Source organism: Lissotriton helveticus, chromosome 12 (assembly GCF_964261635.1).
Source record: "Lissotriton helveticus chromosome 12, aLisHel1.1, whole genome shotgun sequence".
Lineage (NCBI taxonomy): Eukaryota > Metazoa > Chordata > Amphibia > Caudata > Salamandridae > Lissotriton > Lissotriton helveticus.
The window spans coordinates 132,319,487-132,338,122 of record NC_136073.1 but is presented as its reverse complement, the minus strand read 5'-3'; the positions used below and the strand labels follow the sequence as shown (position 1 = coordinate 132,338,122).

The window sequence follows — 18,636 nt, the reverse complement described above, 5'->3', positions numbered from 1 at the left end:
GCCTGCTTGTGAACTGCCAGAAGTCAAAGATCACACATACACTTGTTGGCCTGTGATGGGACACCAATGCAGAGAAACACACGTGGCGCAGATCTTCTATTCTGTCTATTAGACCTGCATCTCCCCTGTACCTCCTCAAGCCATCTGTATGTGAAGCAAGAAAAAGTTAAGGAGCGGTCCATCTATACTTTTATAGGGAGGATGCTGCCGTGAGCTCCTCCCAGCTAATCACACAAACAGCAGTAAAGCAAGATAACTATACAGTTAGGGGGGACTGCATGGTTAGGTTTTTGAGGAATTATTGAAACTGACCTCAGTGACCCATGATCAGAGCTGTGGCTAATGACTGCGCGCCCAATTATGATGAAGCAAGCACCATGGCTCGTAGGGGCCCCACAACACGCTTTTCTTAGCTCATTGAATTAAAGTATAAACCTCTGCCATGTATGAGTGGTAAAGGCTTGTTAATTTGGTTGCTTTTCCAATTCACGTCTGACAACAAGATGAAGGAACATTGGGGCATCAGAAGCTTTGGAAAGTAGCCACCAACCTCAGAGAAAGAGAGAAAGAGGGAAAAGGCAGTATGAGGTGTGGAGAAAACAGCAGCAGGTACAAGGAGCTCAAATGAGATTAATGGCGCCTAAATAGAGCACATAAAGGAACAGTTACAAATCTAAGAAAAGGGAAAGAAAGACTAGGAAAAAAACACGGAAAGAGCCTGTAGATAAAATTCTCTTCCTGGGACAGCAGGCTAAGAGAAATTACACAGGGAGCAGTTAAGCTTGTAACACGGGGAGAATAGAAAAGAAAATGCAGTTTTATGAAGTGTGTTTGCCTAATCCAGCAAGCACTTTTATTTTATTTTTCTATTTGCTTCTTTTATTGGTAAAGTAAGTTTCAAGTGCATGAATGGTATGACTGAGAGAGCCAGGGTATAATAATTTGAAGTGTTTGCACCAGCGCTAATGTAGGACGAGAGTTATAGCAAAGATATGAAAGGGGTAGCGATAATAAATATGTGAAAGGGCAATAGTGACACCAAAAATAAGCCACCTATTTATAAAACTGACATGGAAGAAATTCTAAAGGTTAACTTCTGAAATTGTAGCCGATGTTAAAAAGTTTCTCGTTGTTGGCAGGATTCGAACCTGCGCGGGGAGACCCCAATGGATTTCTAGTCCATCGCCTTAACCACTCGGCCACAACAACTGACTGTAAGTTTTGTGCAAATAATCTGTATGAAAGTTTTCAAGGTGTCCCACAGCAAATTCCTGGTATTCTGCAATGCACTTTTTTAAAATAATGTATTTTTCAGCAGGCACATTCTCTCCTAAAAACAAAAATTGCATGAGTATATCTCTAGTTTGGAAAAGGATAGGCTTTCATGCATACTCTCATGTGGCACTCAAGTTTTTGGGACCCTATTGCACTCTGTTTTCGTGCTGCTTTTAGTCTATGGCCCATATTACAGAAGTCTACCATCTTTGAGTATTTGAGGCTCCTTTGTAAGTGCTTTATCTTTTTTACTTGAAGAGCTATATAATAAAGGGGTCAGGGAAAGATTGCATTTATGGAAGATAAAAGAAGGCACACTTGTCTCACCAAATGCCGTAGAGAAACCTGATGTTTTACTCATGTTATCCTTAGTTTGTTTTTGTTAGACCTTGCATTCTTAAGGTGGCCTCAACCCTACCTTATTGCTTTTCACCTACGCATTTTGCTGTATCTTTTTGTTGGCCTTAGGACTCTGATCACTTTATTGCTACTAATCAGTGCTGAAGTGAACGTGCTTCTTCCCTAATCATGTGTGTAATTGGAGTATACCTGACTGACAGATTTCATTGACTTGAAAGCCCCTTGTAAAGTGGTATACCATATACCCAGGAACTGATTGTGCCGCCCAAAAAAGTATCATTTCAAACCTGTCTCAAGCCTGCTACTGCAGTGCCTGTGCTGCAGTGTACTGCCACTTCGACTTGCCATTTAAAACTACTTGCCAAGCCTTAAACTCCAATTTTATTACATATAATTAACCAAAAGGTAGGCCCTAGGTAGTCCTAGGGGCATCATGCTATGTAAGTAAAAGGTAAGACATGTACTGTGGTAGTTTGCATGTCCTGGTAGTACAAAACAGTCTATTACATTTTTCACTACTGTGAGGTCTGCCCCTCTCGTAGGTTAGCATTGGGTATTCCCTTATACTTTTTGGGGGGTAATTCCATATCAGAGAGGAGAAGCTTTATTTATTTATTGATAAATCCTATTTACTGGTGAGGTTGGATTTAACTTTACTACTTTATAAATGCCATTTTTAGAGAGTGAGCATTTCTCTGCACTTACTGCTCTATTTGCCTGAAAACCTGTCTCCAATTGACGTCTGGATTGGGCTGCGAGACAGCTACATTTGTGCATTCCCTCTAGACAGCCACAATACAGGTCACTCAACTGCAACTGCATTCATCTGCATTCTGATTGGCATGGGGGAGAGCTCCATTCCCCCACCGCAAATAGGTTCAAGAACGATAATTTATGTCAGTAGGTACAATATAGCTACATCTTATAATCATGTGTGTTAAAATAATTTGTCGTTAGATCGTTTAAATATTTTAAAGGATCTGTTTTTAATAGACATTTTACAAAAACAACTGGTACATTTTGTAATTCTGTAAAAGAAAAACCCAACTGCCGTGACATTGCCAACCACAATGCCGTGACTCGGATTCGAACCGAGGTTGCTGCGGCCACAACGCAGAGTACTAACCACTATACGATCACGGCGAGCTACTTGGGCTCAATAACATACAGTGACATGGAGAATTTATAATTCGGTACACTCAGGGAACTCCTGTGATAGGCTGAATGTGTTAATTGCTTCCTCATTCCTTATACAAAGGCTTTGTCTCCTCAGTGGTTGATAGGCTGAAACTGTTTCCTGGCCGCCTGCTTGTGAACTGCCAGGAGTCAAAGATCACACATACACTTGTGGGCCTGTGATGGGATACCAATGCAGAGAAACACACCTGGCGCAGATCTTCTATACTGTCTAGTAGACCTGCATCTCCCCTGTACCTCCTCAAGCCATCTGTATGTGAAGCAAGAAAAAGTTAAGGTGCGGTCCATATACACTTTTATAGGGAGGATGCTGCCGTGAGCTCCTCCCAGCTAATCACACAAACAGCAGTAAAGCAAGATAACTACACAGTTAGGGGGGACTGCATGGTTAGGTTTTTGAGGAATTATTGAAACTGACCTCAGTGACCCATGATCAGAGCTGTGGCTAATGACTGCGTGCCTAATTATGATGAAGCAAGCACCATGGCTCGTAGGGGCCCCACAACACGCTTTTCTTAGCTCAATTAAAGTATAAACCTCTGCCATATATGAGTGGTAAAGGCTTGTTAATTTGGTTGCTTTTCCAATTCACGTCTGACAACAAGATGAAGGAACATTGGGGCATCAGAAGCTTTGGAAAGTAGCCACCAACCTCAGAGAAAGAGAGAAAGAGGGAAAAGGCAGTATGAGGTGTGGAGAAAACAGCAGCAGGTACAAGGAGCTCAAATGAGATTAATGGCGCCTAAATAGAGCACGTAAAGGAACAGTTACAAATCTAAGAAAAAGGAAAGAAAGACTAGGAAAAAAACACGGAAAGAGCCTGTAGATAAAATTCTCTTCCTGGGACAGCAGGCTAAGAGAAATTACACAGGGAGCAGTTAAGCTTGTAACACGGGGAGAATAGAAAAGAAAATGCAGTTTTATAAAGTGTGTTGCCTAATCCAGCAAGCACTTTTGTTTTATTTTTCTATTTGCTTCTTTTATTGGTAAAGTAAGTTTCAAGTGCATGAATGGTATGACTGAGAGAGCCAGGGTATAATAATTTGAAGTATTTGCACCAGCGCTAATGTAGGACGAGAGTTATAGCAAAGATATGAAAGGGGTAGCGATAATAAATATGTGAAAGGGCAATAGTGACACCAAAATAAGCCTCCTATTTATAAAACTGACATGGAAGAAATTCTAAAGGTTAACTTCTGAAATTGTAGCCGATGTTAAAAAGTTTCTCGTTGTTGGCAGGATTCGAACCTGCACGGGGAGACCCCAATGGATTTCTAGTCCATTGCCTTAACCACTCGGCCACAACAACTGACTGTAAGTTTTGTGCAAATAATCTGCATGAAAGTTTTCAACGTGTGCCACAGCAAATTCCTGATATCCTGCAATGCACTTTTTAAAAATAATGTTTTTTTCAGCAGGCACATTCTCTCCTAAAAACAAAAATAAGGCTACATCTTATAATCATGTGTGTTTAAATAATTTGTCGTTAAATCGTTTAAATATTTTAAAGGATCTGTTTTTAATAGACATTTTACAAAGACAACTGGTACATTTGATAATTCTGTAAAAGAAAAACCCATCTGCCGTGACATTGCCAACCACAATGCCGTGACTCGGATTCGAACCGAGGTTGCTGCAGCCACAACGCAGAGTACTAACCACTACATGATCACGGCGAGCTACTTGGGCTCAATAACAAATAGTGACATGGAGAATTTATAATTCGAAACACTCAGGGAACTCCGGTGATAGACTGAATGTGTTCATTGCTTCCTCATTCCTTATACAAAGGCTTTGTCTCCTCAGTGGTTGATAGGCTGAAACCGTTTCCTGGTTGCCTGCTTGTGAACTGCCAGAAGTCAAAGATCACACATACACTTGTTGGGGCTTCAGAAGCTTTGGAAAGTAGCCACCAACCTCAGAGAAAGAGAGAAAGAGGGAAAAGGCAGTATGAGGTGTGGAGAAAACAGCAGCAGGTACAAGGAGCTCAAATGAGATTAATGGCGCCTAAATAGAGCACGTAAAGGAACAGTTACAAATCTAAGAAAAAGGAAAGAAAGACTAGGAAAAAAACACGGAAAGAGCCTGTAGATAAAATTCTCTTCCTGGGACAGCAGGCTAAAAGAAATTACACAGGGAGCAGTTAAGCTTGTAACACGGGGAGAATAGAAAAGAAAATGCAGTTTTATGAAGTGTGTTGCCTAATCCAGCAAGCACTTTTGTTTTATTTTTCTATTTGCTTCTTTTATTGGTAAAGTAAGTTTCAAGTGCATGAATGGTATGACTGAGAGAGCCAGGGTATAATAATTTGAAGTGTTTGCACCAGCGCTAATGTAGGACGAGAGTTATAGCAAAGAAATGAAAGGGGTAGCGATAATAAATATGTGAAAGGGCAATAGTGACACCAAAATAAGCCACCTATTTATAAAACTGACATGGAAGAAATTCTAAAGGTTAGCTTCTGAAATTGTAGCCGATGTTAAAAAGTTTCTCGTTGTTGGCAGGATTCGAACCAGCGCGGGGAGACCTCAATGGATTTCTAGTCCATCGCCTTAACCACTCGGCCACAACAACTGACTGTAAGTTTTGTGCAAATAATCTGCATGAAAGTTTTCAAGGTGTGCCACAGCAAATTCCTGATATCCTGCAATGCACTTTTTAAAAATAATGTTTTTTTCAGCAGGCACATTCTCTCCTAAAAACAAAAATAAGGCTACATCTTATAATCATGTGTGTTTAAATAATTTGTCGTTAGATCGTTTAAATATTTTAAAGGATCTGTTTTTAATAGACATTTTACAAAAACAACTGGTACATTTGGTAATTCTGTAAAAGAAAAACCCAACTGCCGTGACATTGCCAACCACAATGCCATGACTCGGATTCGAACCGAGGTTGCTGCGGCCACAACGCAGAGTACTAACCACTATACGATCACAGCAAGCTACTTGGGCTCAATAATATACAGTGACATGGAGAATTTATAATTCGGAACACTCAGGGAACTCCTGTGATAGGCTGAATGTGTTCATTGCTTCCTCATTGCTTATACAAAGGCTTTGTCTCCTCAGTGGTTGATAGGCTGCAACCGTTTCCTGGCCGCCTGCTTGTGAACTGCCAGAAGTCAAAGATCACACATACACTTGTGGGCCTGTGATGGGACACCAATGCAGAGAAACACACCTGGCGCAGATCTTCTATTCTGTCTATTAGACCTGCATCTCCCCTGTACCTCCTCAAGCCATCTGTATGTGAAGCAAGAAAAAGTTAAGGAGCGGTCCATCTACACTTTTATAGGGAGGAAGCTGCCGTGAGCTCCTCCCAGCTAATCACACAAACAGCAGTAAAGCAAGATAACTACACAGTTAGGGGGGACTGCATGGATAGGTTTTTGAGGAATTATTGAAACTGACCTCAGTGACCCATGATCAGAGCTGTGGCTAATGACTGCGCGCCCAATTATGATGAAGCAAGCACCATGGCTCGTAGGGGCCCCACAACACGCTTTTCTTAGCTCATTGAATTAAAGTATAAACCTCTGCCATGTATGAGTGGTAAAGGCTTGTTAATTTGGTTGCTTTTCCAATTCACGTCTGACAACAAGATGAAGGCACATTGGGGCATCAGAAGCTTTGGAAAGTAGCCACCAACCTCAGAGAAAGAGAGAAAGAGGGAAAAGGCAGTATGAGGTGTGGAGAAAACAGCAGCAGGTACAAGGAGCTCAAATGAGATTAATGGCGCCTAAATAGAGCACGTAAAGGAACAGTTACAAATCTAAGAAAAGGGAAAGAAAGACTAGGAAAAAAACACGGAAAGAGCCTGTAGATAAAATTCTCTTCCTGGGACAGCAGGCTAAGAGAAATTACACAGGGAGCAGTTAAGCTTGTAACACGGGGAGAATAGAAAAGAAAATGCAGTTTTATGAAGTGTGTTTGCCTAATCCAGCAAGCACTTTTGTTTTATTTTTCTATTTGCTTCTTTTATTGGTAAAGTAAGTTTCAAGTGCATGAATGGTATGACTGAGAGAGCCAGGGTATAATAATTTGAAGTGTTTGCACCAGCGCTAATGTAGGACGAGAGTTATAGCAAAGATATGAAAGGGGTAGCGATAATAAATATGTGAAAGGGCAATAGTGACACCAAAATAAGCCACCTATTTATAAAACTGACATGGAAGAAATTCTAAAGGTTAACTTCTGAAATTGTAGCCGATGTTAAAAAGTTTCTCGTTGTTGGCAGGATTCGAACCTGCGCGGGGAGACCCCAATGGATTTCTAGTCCATCGCCTTAACGACTCGGCCACAACAACTGACTGTAAGTTTTGTGCAAATAATCTGCATGAAAGTTTTCAAGGTGCGCCACAGCAAATTCCTGATATCCTGCAATGCACTTTTTAAAAATAATGTTTTTTTCAGCAGGCACATTCTCTCCTAAAAACAAAAATAAGGCTACATCTTATAATCATGTGTGTTTAAATAATTTGTCGTTAGATCGTTTAAATATTTTAAAGGATCTGTTTTTAATAGACATTTTACAAAAACAACTGGTACATTTGGTAATTCTGTAAAAGAAAAACCCAACTGCCGTGACATTGCCATGACTCGGATTCGAACCGAGGTTGCTGCGGCCACAACGCAGAGTACTAACCACTATATGATCACGGCAAGCTACTTGGGCTCAATAATATACAGTGACATGGAGAATTTATAATTCGGAACACTCAGGGAACTCCTGTGATAGGCTGAATGTGTTCATTGCTTCCTCGTTGCTTATACAAAGGTTTTGTCTCCTCAGTGGTTGATAGGCTGAAACCGTTTCCTGGCCGCCTGCTTGTGAACTGCCAGAAGTCAAAGATCACACATACACTTGTGGGCCTGTGATGGGACACCAATGCAGAGAAACACACCTGGCGCAGATCTTCTATTCTGTCTATTAGACCTGCATCTCCCCTGTACCTCCTCAAGCCATCTGTATGTGAAGCAAGACAAAGTTAAGGAGCGGTCCATCTACACTTTTATAGGGAGGATGCTGGCGTTAGCTCCTCCCAGCTAATCACACAAACAGCAGTAAAGCAAGATAACTACACAGTTAGGGGGGACTGCATGGATAGGTTTTTGAGGAATTATTGAAACTGACCTCAGTGACCCATGATCAGAGCTGTGGCTAATGACTGCGTGCCCAATTATGATGAAGCAAGCACCATGGCTCGTAGGGGCCCCACAACACGCTTTTCTTAGCTCATTGAATTAAAGTATAAACCTCTGCCATGTATGAGTGGTAAAGGCTTGTTAATTTGGTTGCTTTTCCAATTCACGTCTGACAACAAGATGAAGGAACATTGGGGCATCAGAAGCTTTGGAAAGTAGCCACCAACCTCAGTGAAAGAGAGAAAGAGGGAAAAGGCAGTATGAGGTGTGGAGAAAACAGCAGCAGGTACAAGGAGCTCAAATGAGATTAATGGCGCCTAAATAGAGCACGTAAAGGAACAGTTACAAATCTAAGAAAAGGGAAAGAAAGACTAGGAAAAAAACACGGAAAGAGCCTGTAGATAAAATTCTCTTCCTGGGACAGCAGGCTAAGAGAAATTACACAGGGAGCAGTTAAGTTTGTAACACGGGGAGAATAGAAAAGAAAATGCAGTTTTATGAAGTGTGTTTGCCTAATCCAGCAAGCACTTTTGTTTTATTTTTCTATTTGCTTCTTTTATTGGTAAAGTAAGTTTCAAGTGCATGAATGGTATGACTGAGAGAGCCAGGGTATAATAATTTGAAGTGTTTGCACCAGCGCTAATGTAGGACGAGAGTTATAGCAAAGATATGAAAGGGGTAGCGATAATAAATATGTGAAAGGGCAATAGTGACACCAAAATAAGCCACCTATTTATAAAACTGACATGGAAGAAATTCTAAAGGTTAACTTCTGAAATTGTAGCCGATGTTAAAAAGTTTCTCGTTGTTGGCAGGATTTGAACCTGCGCGGGGAGACCCCAATGGATTTCTAGTCCATCGCCTTAACGACTCGGCCACAACAACTGACTGTAAGTTTTGTGCAAATAATCTGCATGAAAGTTTTCAAGGTGTGCCACAGCAAATTCCTGATATCCTGCAATGCACTTTTTAAAAATAATGTTTTTTTCAGCAGGCACATTCTCTCCTAAAAACTAAAATAAGGCTACATCTTATAATCATGTGTGTTTAAATAATTTGTCGTTAAATCGTTTAAATATTTTAAAGGATCTGTTTTTAATAGACATTTTACAAAAACAACTGGTACATTTGGTAATTCTGTAAAAGAAAAACCCAACTGCCGTGACATTGCCAACCACAATGCCATGACTCGGATTCGAACCGAGGTTGCTGCAGCCACAACGCAGAGTACTAACCACTATACGATCACGGCGAGCTACTTGGGCTCAATAACATACAGTGACATGGAGAATTTATAATTCGAAACACTCAGGGAACTCCAGTGATAGGCTGAATGTGTTCATTGCTTCCTCATTCCTTATACAAAGGCTTTGTCTCCTCAGTGGTTGATAGGCTGAAACCGTTTCCTGGTTGCCTGCTTGTGAACTGCCAGAAGTCAAAGATCACACATACACTTGTTGGCCTGTGATGGGACACCAATGCAGAGAAACACACCTGGCGCAGATCTTCTATTCTGTCTATTAGACCTGCATCTCCCCTGTACCTCCTCAAGCCATCTGTATGTGAAGCAAGAAAAAGTTAAGGAGCGGTCCATCTATACTTTTATAGGGAGGATGCTGCCGTGAGCTCCTCCCAGCTAATCACACAAACAGCAGTAAAGCAAGATAACTATACAGTTAGGGGGGAATGCATGGTTAGGTTTTTGAGGAATTATTGAAACTGACCTCAGTGACCCATGATCAGAGCTGTGGCTAATGACTGCGCGCCCAATTATGATGAAGCAAGCACCATGGCTCGTAGGGGCCCCACAACACGCTTTTCTTAGCTCATTGAATTAAAGTATAAACCTCTGCCATGTATGAGTGGTAAAGGCTTGTTAATTTGGTTGCTTTTCCAATTCACGTCTGACAACAAGATGAAGGAACATTGGGGCATCAGAAGCTTTGGAAAGTAGCCACCAACCTCAGAGAAAGAGAGAAAGAGGGAAAAGGCAGTATGAGGTGTGGAGAAAACAGCAGCAGGTACAAGGAGCTCAAATGAGATTAATGACGCCTAAATAGAGCACATAAAGGAACAGTTACAAATCTAAGAAAAGGGAAAGAAAGACTAGGAAAAAAACACGGAAAGAGCCTGTACATAAAATTCTCTTCCTGGGACAGCAGGCTAAGAGAAATTACACAGGGAGCAGTTAAGCTTGTAACACGGGGAGAATAGAAAAGAAAATGCAGTTTTATGAAGTGTGTTGCCTAATCCAGCAAGCACTTTTGTTTTATTTTTCTATTTGCTTCTTTTATTGGTAAAGTAAGTTTCAAGTGCATGAATGGTATGACTGAGAGAGCCAGGGTATAATAATTTGAAGTATTTGCACCAGCGCTAATGTAGGACGAGAGTTATAGCAAAGATATGAAAGGGGTAGCGATAATAAATATGTGAAAGGGCAATAGTGACACCAAAATAAGCCACCTATTTATAAAACTGACATGGAAGAAATTCTAAAGGTTAACTTCTGAAATTGTAGCCGATGTTAAAAAGTTTCTCGTTGTTGGCAGGATTCGAACCTGCACGGGGAGACCCCAATGGATTTCTAGTCCATTGCCTTAACCACTCGGCCACAACAACTGACTGTAAGTTTTGTGCAAATAATCTGCATGAAAGTTTTCAACGTGTGCCACAGCAAATTCCTGATATCCTGCAATGCACTTTTTAAAAATAATGTTTTTTTCAGCAGGCACATTCTCTCCTAAAAACAAAAATAAGGCTACATCTTATAATCATGTGTGTTTAAATAATTTGTCGTTAAATCGTTTAAATATTTTAAAGGATCTGTTTTTAATAGACATTTTACAAAAACAACTGGTACATTTGATAATTCTGTAAAAGAAAAACCCAACTGCCGTGACATTGCCAACCACAATGCCGTGACTCGGATTCGAACCGAGGTTGCTGCAGCCACAACGCAGAGTACTAACCACTATATGATCACGGCGAGCTACTTGGGCTCAATAACATATAGTGACATGGAGAATTTATAATTCGAAACACTCAGGGAACTCCGGTGATAGACTGAATGTGTTCATTGCTTCCTCATTCCTTATACAAAGGCTTTGTCTCCTCAGTGGTTGATAGGCTGAAACCGTTTCCTGGTTGCCTGCTTGTGAACTGCCAGAAGTCAAAGATCACACATACACTTGTTGGGGCTTCAGAAGCTTTGGAAAGTAGCCACCAACCTCAGAGAAAGAGAGAAAGAGGGAAAAGGCAGTATGAGGTGTGGAGAAAACAGCAGCAGGTACAAGGAGCTCAAATGAGATTAATGGCGCCTAAATAGAGAACGTAAAGGAACAGTTACAAATCTAAGAAAAAGGAAAGAAAGACTAGGAAAAAAACACGGAAAGAGCCTGTAGATAAAATTCTCTTCCTGGGACAGCAGGCTAAAAGAAATTACACAGGGAGCAGTTAAGCTTGTAACACGGGGAGAATAGAAAAGAAAATGCAGTTTTATGAAGTGTGTTGCCTAATCCAGCAAGCACTTTTGTTTTATTTTTCTATTTGCTTCTTTTATTGGTAAAGTAAGTTTCAAGTGCATGAATGGTATGACTGAGAGAGCCAGGGTATAATAATTTGAAGTGTTTGCACCAGCGCTAATGTAGGACGAGAGTTATAGCAAAGAAATGAAAGGGGTAGCGATAATAAATATGTGAAAGGGCAATAGTGACACCAAAATAAGCCACCTATTTATAAAACTGACATGGAAGAAATTCTAAAGGTTAGCTTCTGAAATTGTAGCCGATGTTAAAAAGTTTCTCGTTGTTGGCAGGATTCGAACCAGCGCGGGGAGACCCCAATGGATTTCTAGTCCATCGCCTTAACCACTCGGCCACAACAACTGACTGTAAGTTTTGTGCAAATAATCTGCATGAAAGTTTTCAAGGTGTGCCACAGCAAATTCCTGATATCCTGCAATGCACTTTTTAAAAATAATGTTTTTTTCAGCAGGCACATTCTCTCCTAAAAACAAAAATAAGGCTACATCTTATAATCATGTGTGTTTAAATAATTTGTCGTTAGATCGTTTAAATATTTTAAAGGATCTGTTTTTAATAGACATTTTACAAAAACAACTGGTACATTTGGTAATTCTGTAAAAGAAAAACCCAACTGCCGTGACATTGCCAACCACAATGCCATGACTCGGATTCGAACCGAGGTTGCTGCGGCCACAACGCAGAGTACTAACCACTATACGATCACAGCAAGCTACTTGGGCTCAATAATATACAGTGACATGGAGAATTTATAATTCGGAACACTCAGGGAACTCCTGTGATAGGCTGAATGTGTTCATTGCTTCCTCATTGCTTATACAAAGGCTTTGTCTCCTCAGTGGTTGATAGGCTGCAACCGTTTCCTGGCCGCCTGCTTGTGAACTGCCAGAAGTCAAAGATCACACATACACTTGTGGGCCTGTGATGGGACACCAATGCAGAGAAACACACCTGGCGCAGATCTTCTATTCTGTCTATTAGACCTGCATCTCCCCTGTACCTCCTCAAGCCATCTGTATGTGAAGCAAGAAAAAGTTAAGGAGCGGTCCATCTACACTTTTATAGGGAGGAAGCTGCCGTGAGCTCCTCCCAGCTAATCACACAAACAGCAGTAAAGCAAGATAACTACACAGTTAGGGGGGACTGCATGGATAGGTTTTTGAGGAATTATTGAAACTGACCTCAGTGACCCATGATCAGAGCTGTGGCTAATGACTGCGTGCCCAATTATGATGAAGCAAGCACCATGGCTCGTAGGGGCCCCACAACACGCTTTTCTTAGCTCATTGAATTAAAGTATAAACCTCTGCCATGTATGAGTGGTAAAGGCTTGTTAATTTGGTTGCTTTTCCAATTCACGTCTGACAACAAGATGAAGGAACATTGGGGCATCAGAAGCTTTGGAAAGTAGCCACCAACCTCAGAGAAAGAGAGAAAGAGGGAAAAGGCAGTATGAGGTGTGGAGAAAACAGCAGCAGGTACAAGGAGCTCAAATGAGATTAATGGCGCCTAAATAGAGCACGTAAAGGAACAGTTACAAATCTAAGAAAAGGGAAAGAAAGACTAGGAAAAAAACACGGAAAGAGCCTGTAGATAAAATTCTCTTCCTGGGACAGCAGGCTAAGAGAAATTACACAGGGAGCAGTTAAGCTTGTAACACGGGGAGAATAGAAAAGAAAATGCAGTTTTATGAAGTGTGTTTGCCTAATCCAGCAAGCACTTTTGTTTTATTTTTCTATTTGCTTCTTTTATTGGTAAAGTAAGTTTCAAGTGCATGAATGGTATGACTGAGAGAGCCAGGGTATAATAATTTGAAGTGTTTGCACCAGCGCTAATGTAGGACGAGAGTTATAGCAAAGATATGAAAGGGGTAGCGATAATAAATATGTGAAAGGGCAATAGTGACACCAAAATAAGCCACCTATTTATAAAACTGACATGGAAGAAATTCTAAAGGTTAACTTCTGAAATTGTAGCCGATGTTAAAAAGTTTCTCGTTGTTGGCAGGATTCGAACCTGCGCGGGGAGACCCCAATGGATTTCTAGTCCATCGCCTTAACGACTCGGCCACAACAACTGACTGTAAGTTTTGTGCAAATAATCTGCATGAAAGTTTTCAAGGTGCGCCACAGCAAATTCCTGATATCCTGCAATGCACTTTTTAAAAATAATGTTTTTTTCAGCAGGCACATTCTCTCCTAAAAACAAAAATAAGGCTACATCTTATAATCATGTGTGTTTAAATAATTTGTCGTTAGATCGTTTAAATATTTTAAAGGATCTGTTTTTAATAGACATTTTACAAAAACAACTGGTACATTTGGTAATTCTGTAAAAGAAAAACCCAACTGCCGTGACATTGCCAACCACAATGCCGTGACTCGGATTCGAACCGAGGTTGCTGCAGCCACAACGCAGAGTACTAACCACTATACGATCACGGCGAGCTACTTGGGCTCAATAACATACAGTGACATGGAGAATTTATAATTCGAAACACTCAGGGAACTCCAGTGATAGGCTGAATGTGTTCATTGCTTCCTCATTCCTTATACAAAGGCTTTGTCTCCTCAGTGGTTGATAGGCTGAAACCGTTTCCTGGTTGCCTGCTTGTGAACTGCCAGAAGTCAAAGATCACACATACACTTGTTGGCCTGTGATGGGACACCAATGCAGAGAAACACACCTGGCGCAGATCTTCTATTCTGTCTATTAGACCTGCATCTCCCCTGTACCTCCTCAAGCCATCTGTATGTGAAGCAAGAAAAATTTAAGGAGCGGTCCATCTATACTTTTATAGGGAGGATGCTGCCGTGAGCTCCTCCCAGCTAATCACACAAACAGCAGTAAAGCAAGATAACTATACAGTTAGGGGGGAATGCATGGTTAGGTTTTTGAGGAATTATTGAAACTGACCTCAGTGACCCATGATCAGAGCTGTGGCTAATGACTGCGCGCCCAATTATGATGAAGCAAGCACCATGGCTCGTAGGGGCCCCACAACACGCTTTTCTTAGCTCATTGAATTAAAGTATAAACCTCTGCCATGTATGAGTGGTAAAGGCTTGTTAATTTGGTTGCTTTTCCAATTCACGTCTGACAACAAGATGAAGGAACATTGGGGCATCAGAAGCTTTGGAAAGTAGCCACCAACCTCAGAGAAAGAGAGAAAGAGGGAAAAGGCAGTATGAGGTGTGGAGAAAACAGCAGCAGGTACAAGGAGCTCAAATGAGATTAATGACGCCTAAATAGAGCACATAAAGGAACAGTTACAAATCTAAGAAAAGGGAAAGAAAGACTAGGAAAAAAACACGGAAAGAGCCTGTACATAAAATTCTCTTCCTGGGACAGCAGGCTAAGAGAAATTACACAGGGAGCAGTTAAGCTTGTAACACGGGGAGAATAGAAAAGAAAATGCAGTTTTATGAAGTGTGTTTGCCTAATCCAGCAAGCACTTTTATTTTATTTTTCTATTTGCTTCTTTTATTGGTAAAGTAAGTTTCAAGTGCATGAATGGTATGACTGAGAGAGCCAGGGTATAATAATTTGAAGTGTTTGCACCAGCGCTAATGTAGGACGAGAGTTATAGCAAAGATATGAAAGGGGTAGCGATAATAAATATGTGAAAGGGCAATAGTGACACCAAAATAAGCCACCTATTTATAAAACTGACATGGAAGAAATTCTAAAGGTTAACTTCTGAAATTGTAGCCGATGTTAAAAAGTTTCTCGTTGTTGGCAGGATTCGAACCTGCGCGGGGAGACCCCAATGGATTTCTAGTCCATCGCCTTAACCACTCGGCCACAACAACTGACTGTAAGTTTTGTGCAAATAATCTGTATGAAAGTTTTCAAGGTGTCCCACAGCAAATTCCTGGTATTCTGCAATGCACTTTTTTAAAATAATGTATTTTTCAGCAGGCACATTCTCTCCTAAAAACAAAAATTGCATGAGTATATCTCTAGTTTGGAAAAGGATAGGCTTTCATGCATACTCTCATCTGGCACTCAAGTTTTTGGGACCCTATTGCACTCTGTTTTCGTGCTGCTTTTAGTCTATGGCCCATATTACAGAAGTCTACCATCTTTGAGTATTTGAGGCTCCTTTGTAAGTGCTTTATCTTTTTTACTTGAAGAGCTATATAATAAAGGGGTCAGGGAAAGATTGCATTTATGGAAGATAAAAGAAGGCACACTTGTCTCACCAAATGCCGTAGAGAAACCTGATGTTTTACTCATGTTATCCTTAGTTTGTTTTTGTTAGACCTTGCATTCTTAAGGTGGCCTCAACCCTACCTTATTGCTTTTCACCTACGCATTTTGCTGTATCTTTTTGTTGGCCTTAGGACTCTGATCACTTTATTGCTACTAATCAGTGCTGAAGTGAACGTGCTTCTTCCCTAATCATGTGTGTAATTGGAGTATACCTGACTGACAGATTTCATTGACTTGAAAGCTCCTTGTAAAGTGGTATACCATATACCCAGGAACTGATTGTGCCGCCCAAAAAAGTATCATTTCAAACCTGTCTCAAGCCTGCTACTGCAGTGCCTGTGCTGCAGTGTACTGCCACTTCGACTTGCCATTTAAAACTTCTTGCCAAGCCTTAAACTCCAATTTTATTACATATAATTAACCAAAAGGTAGGCCCTAGGTAGTCCTAGGGGCATCATGCTATGTAAGTAAAAGGTAAGACATGTACTGTGGTAGTTTGCATGTCCTGGTAGTACCAAACAGTCTATTACATTTTTCACTACTGTGAGGTCTGCCCCTCTCATAGGTTAGCATTGGGTATTCCCTTATACTTTTTGGGGGGTAATTCCATATCAGAGAGGAGAAGCTTTATTTATTTATTGATAAATCCTATTTACTGGTGAGGTTGGATTTAACTTTACTACTTTATAAATGCCATTTTTAGAGAGTGAGCATTTCTCTGCACTTACTGCTCTATTTGCCTGAAAACCTGTCTCCAATTGACGTCTGGATTGGGCTGCGAGACAGCTACATTTGTGCATTCCCTCTAGACAGCCACAATACAGGTCACTCAACTGCAACTGCATTCATCTGCATTCTGATTGGCATGGGGGAGAGCTCCATTCCCCCACCGCAAATAGGTTCAAGAACGATAATTTATGTCAGTAGGTACAATATAGCTACATCTTATAATCATGTGTGTTAAAATAATTTGTCGTTAGATCGTTTAAATATTTTAAAGGATCTGTTTTTAATAGACATTTTACAAAAACAACTGGTACATTTTGTAATTCTGTAAAAGAAAAACCCAACTGCCGTGACATTGCCAACCACAATGCTGTGTCTCGGATTCGAACCGAGGTTGCTGCACCCACAACGCAGAGTACTAACCACTATACGATCACGGCGAGCTACTTGGGCTCAATAACATACAGTGACATGGAGAATTTATAATTCGGTACACTCAGGGAACTCCTGTGATAGGCTGAATGTGTTAATTGCTTCCTCATTCCTTATACAAAGGCTTTGTCTCCTCAGTGGTTGATAGGCTGAAACTGTTTCCTGGCCGCCTGCTTGTGAACTGCCAGGAGTCAAAGATCACACATACACTTGTGGGCCTGTGATGGGATACCAATGCAGAGAAACACACCTGGCGCAGATCTTCTATACTGTCTAGTAGACCTGCATCTCCCCTGTACCTCCTCAAGCCATCTGTATGTGAAGCAAGAAAGAGTTAAGGAGCGGTCCATCTACACTTTTATAGGGAGGATGCTGCCATGAGCTCCTCCCAGCTAATCACACAAACAGCAGTAAAGCAAGATAACTACACAGTTAGGGGGGACTGCATGGTTAGATTTTTGAGGAATTATTGAAACTGACCTCAGTGACCCATGATCAGAGCTGTGGCTAATGACTGCATGCCTAATTATGATGAAGCAAGCACCATGGCTCGTAGGGGCCCCACAACACGCTTTTCTTAGCTCAATTAAAGTATAAACCTCTGCCATATATGAGTGGTAAATGCTTGTTAATTTGGTTGCTTTTCCAATTCACGTCTGACAACAAGATGAAGGAACATTGGGGCATCAGAAGCTTTGGAAAGTAGCCACCAACCTCAGAGAAAGAGAGAAAGAGGGAAAAGGCAGTATGAGGTGTGGAGAAAACAGCAGCAGGTACAAGGAGCTCAAATGAGATTAATGGCGCCTAAATAGAGCATGTAAAGGAACAGTTACAAATCTAAGAAAAAGGAAAGAAAGACTAGGAAAAAAACACGGAAAGAGCCTGTAGATAAAATTCTCTTCCTGGGACAGCAGGCTAAGAGAAATTACACAGGGAGCAGTTAAGCTTGTAACACGGGGAGAATAGAAAAGAAAATGCAGTTTTATGAAGTGTGTTGCCTAATCCAGCAAGCACTTTTGTTTTATTTTTCTATTTGCTTCTTTTATTGGTAAAGTAAGTTTCAAGTGCATGAATGGTATGACTGAGAGAGCCAGGGTATAATAATTTGAAGTGTTTGCACCAGCGCTAATGTAGGACGAGAGTTATAGCAAAGATATGAAAGGGGTAGCGATAATAAATTTGTGAAAGGGCAATAGTGACACCAAAATAAGCCACCTATTTATAAAACTGACATGGAAGAAATTCTAAAGGTTAGCTTCTGAAATTGTAGCCGATGTTAAAAAGTTTCTTGTTGTTGGCAGGATTCGAATCTGCGCGGGGAGACACCAATGGATTTCTAGTCCATCGCCTTAACCACTCGGCCACAACAACTGACTGTAAGTTTTGTGCAAATAATCTGCATGAAAGTTTTCAAGGTGTGCCACAGCAAATTCCTGATATCCTGCAATGCACTTTTTAAAAATAATGTTTTTTTCAGCAGGCACATTCTCTCCTAAAAACAAAAATAAGGCTACATCTTATAATCATGTGTGTTTAAATAATTTGTCGTTAGATCGTTTAAATATTTTAAAGGATCTGTTTTTAATAGACATTTTACAAAAACAACTGGTACATTTGGTAATTCTGTAAAAGAAAAACCCAACTGCCGTGACATTGCCAACCACAATGCCGTGACTCGGATTCGAACCGAGGTTGCTGGTGCCACAACGCAGAGTACTAACCACTATACGATCACGGGAAGC

At 40.8% G+C, this 18,636-nt stretch overlaps 12 non-coding genes across 12 annotated transcripts; all 12 read right to left on the bottom strand.

Annotated features, from left to right (window-relative positions):
* Positions 1-1,127: 1,127 nt before the first annotated feature.
* Positions 1,128-1,209, bottom strand: TRNAS-AGA (transfer RNA serine (anticodon AGA)). The gene has a single exon. It is a non-coding gene; the product is annotated as a tRNA-Ser (tRNA).
* Positions 1,210-2,706: 1,497 nt separating this feature from the next.
* On the bottom strand, positions 2,707-2,778 carry TRNAH-GUG (transfer RNA histidin (anticodon GUG)). The gene has a single exon. It is a non-coding gene; the product is annotated as a tRNA-His (tRNA).
* A 1,281-nt stretch (positions 2,779-4,059) lies between these two features.
* TRNAS-AGA (transfer RNA serine (anticodon AGA)) lies at positions 4,060-4,141 on the bottom strand. The gene has a single exon. It is a non-coding gene; the product is annotated as a tRNA-Ser (tRNA).
* Positions 4,142-5,324: 1,183 nt separating this feature from the next.
* TRNAS-AGA (transfer RNA serine (anticodon AGA)) lies at positions 5,325-5,406 on the bottom strand. The gene has a single exon. It is a non-coding gene; the product is annotated as a tRNA-Ser (tRNA).
* A 1,653-nt stretch (positions 5,407-7,059) lies between these two features.
* Positions 7,060-7,141, bottom strand: TRNAS-AGA (transfer RNA serine (anticodon AGA)). The gene has a single exon. It is a non-coding gene; the product is annotated as a tRNA-Ser (tRNA).
* Positions 7,142-8,782: 1,641 nt separating this feature from the next.
* TRNAS-AGA (transfer RNA serine (anticodon AGA)) lies at positions 8,783-8,864 on the bottom strand. The gene has a single exon. It is a non-coding gene; the product is annotated as a tRNA-Ser (tRNA).
* Positions 8,865-10,516: 1,652 nt separating this feature from the next.
* TRNAS-AGA (transfer RNA serine (anticodon AGA)) lies at positions 10,517-10,598 on the bottom strand. Its single transcript has one exon. It is a non-coding gene; the product is annotated as a tRNA-Ser (tRNA).
* Positions 10,599-11,781: 1,183 nt separating this feature from the next.
* On the bottom strand, positions 11,782-11,863 carry TRNAS-AGA (transfer RNA serine (anticodon AGA)). Its single transcript has one exon. It is a non-coding gene; the product is annotated as a tRNA-Ser (tRNA).
* A 1,653-nt stretch (positions 11,864-13,516) lies between these two features.
* TRNAS-AGA (transfer RNA serine (anticodon AGA)) lies at positions 13,517-13,598 on the bottom strand. The gene has a single exon. It is a non-coding gene; the product is annotated as a tRNA-Ser (tRNA).
* A 295-nt stretch (positions 13,599-13,893) lies between these two features.
* Positions 13,894-13,965, bottom strand: TRNAH-GUG (transfer RNA histidin (anticodon GUG)). Its single transcript has one exon. It is a non-coding gene; the product is annotated as a tRNA-His (tRNA).
* Positions 13,966-15,251: 1,286 nt separating this feature from the next.
* On the bottom strand, positions 15,252-15,333 carry TRNAS-AGA (transfer RNA serine (anticodon AGA)). Its single transcript has one exon. It is a non-coding gene; the product is annotated as a tRNA-Ser (tRNA).
* A 2,850-nt stretch (positions 15,334-18,183) lies between these two features.
* TRNAS-AGA (transfer RNA serine (anticodon AGA)) lies at positions 18,184-18,265 on the bottom strand. The gene has a single exon. It is a non-coding gene; the product is annotated as a tRNA-Ser (tRNA).
* Between the last annotated feature and the right edge of the window lie 371 nt (positions 18,266-18,636).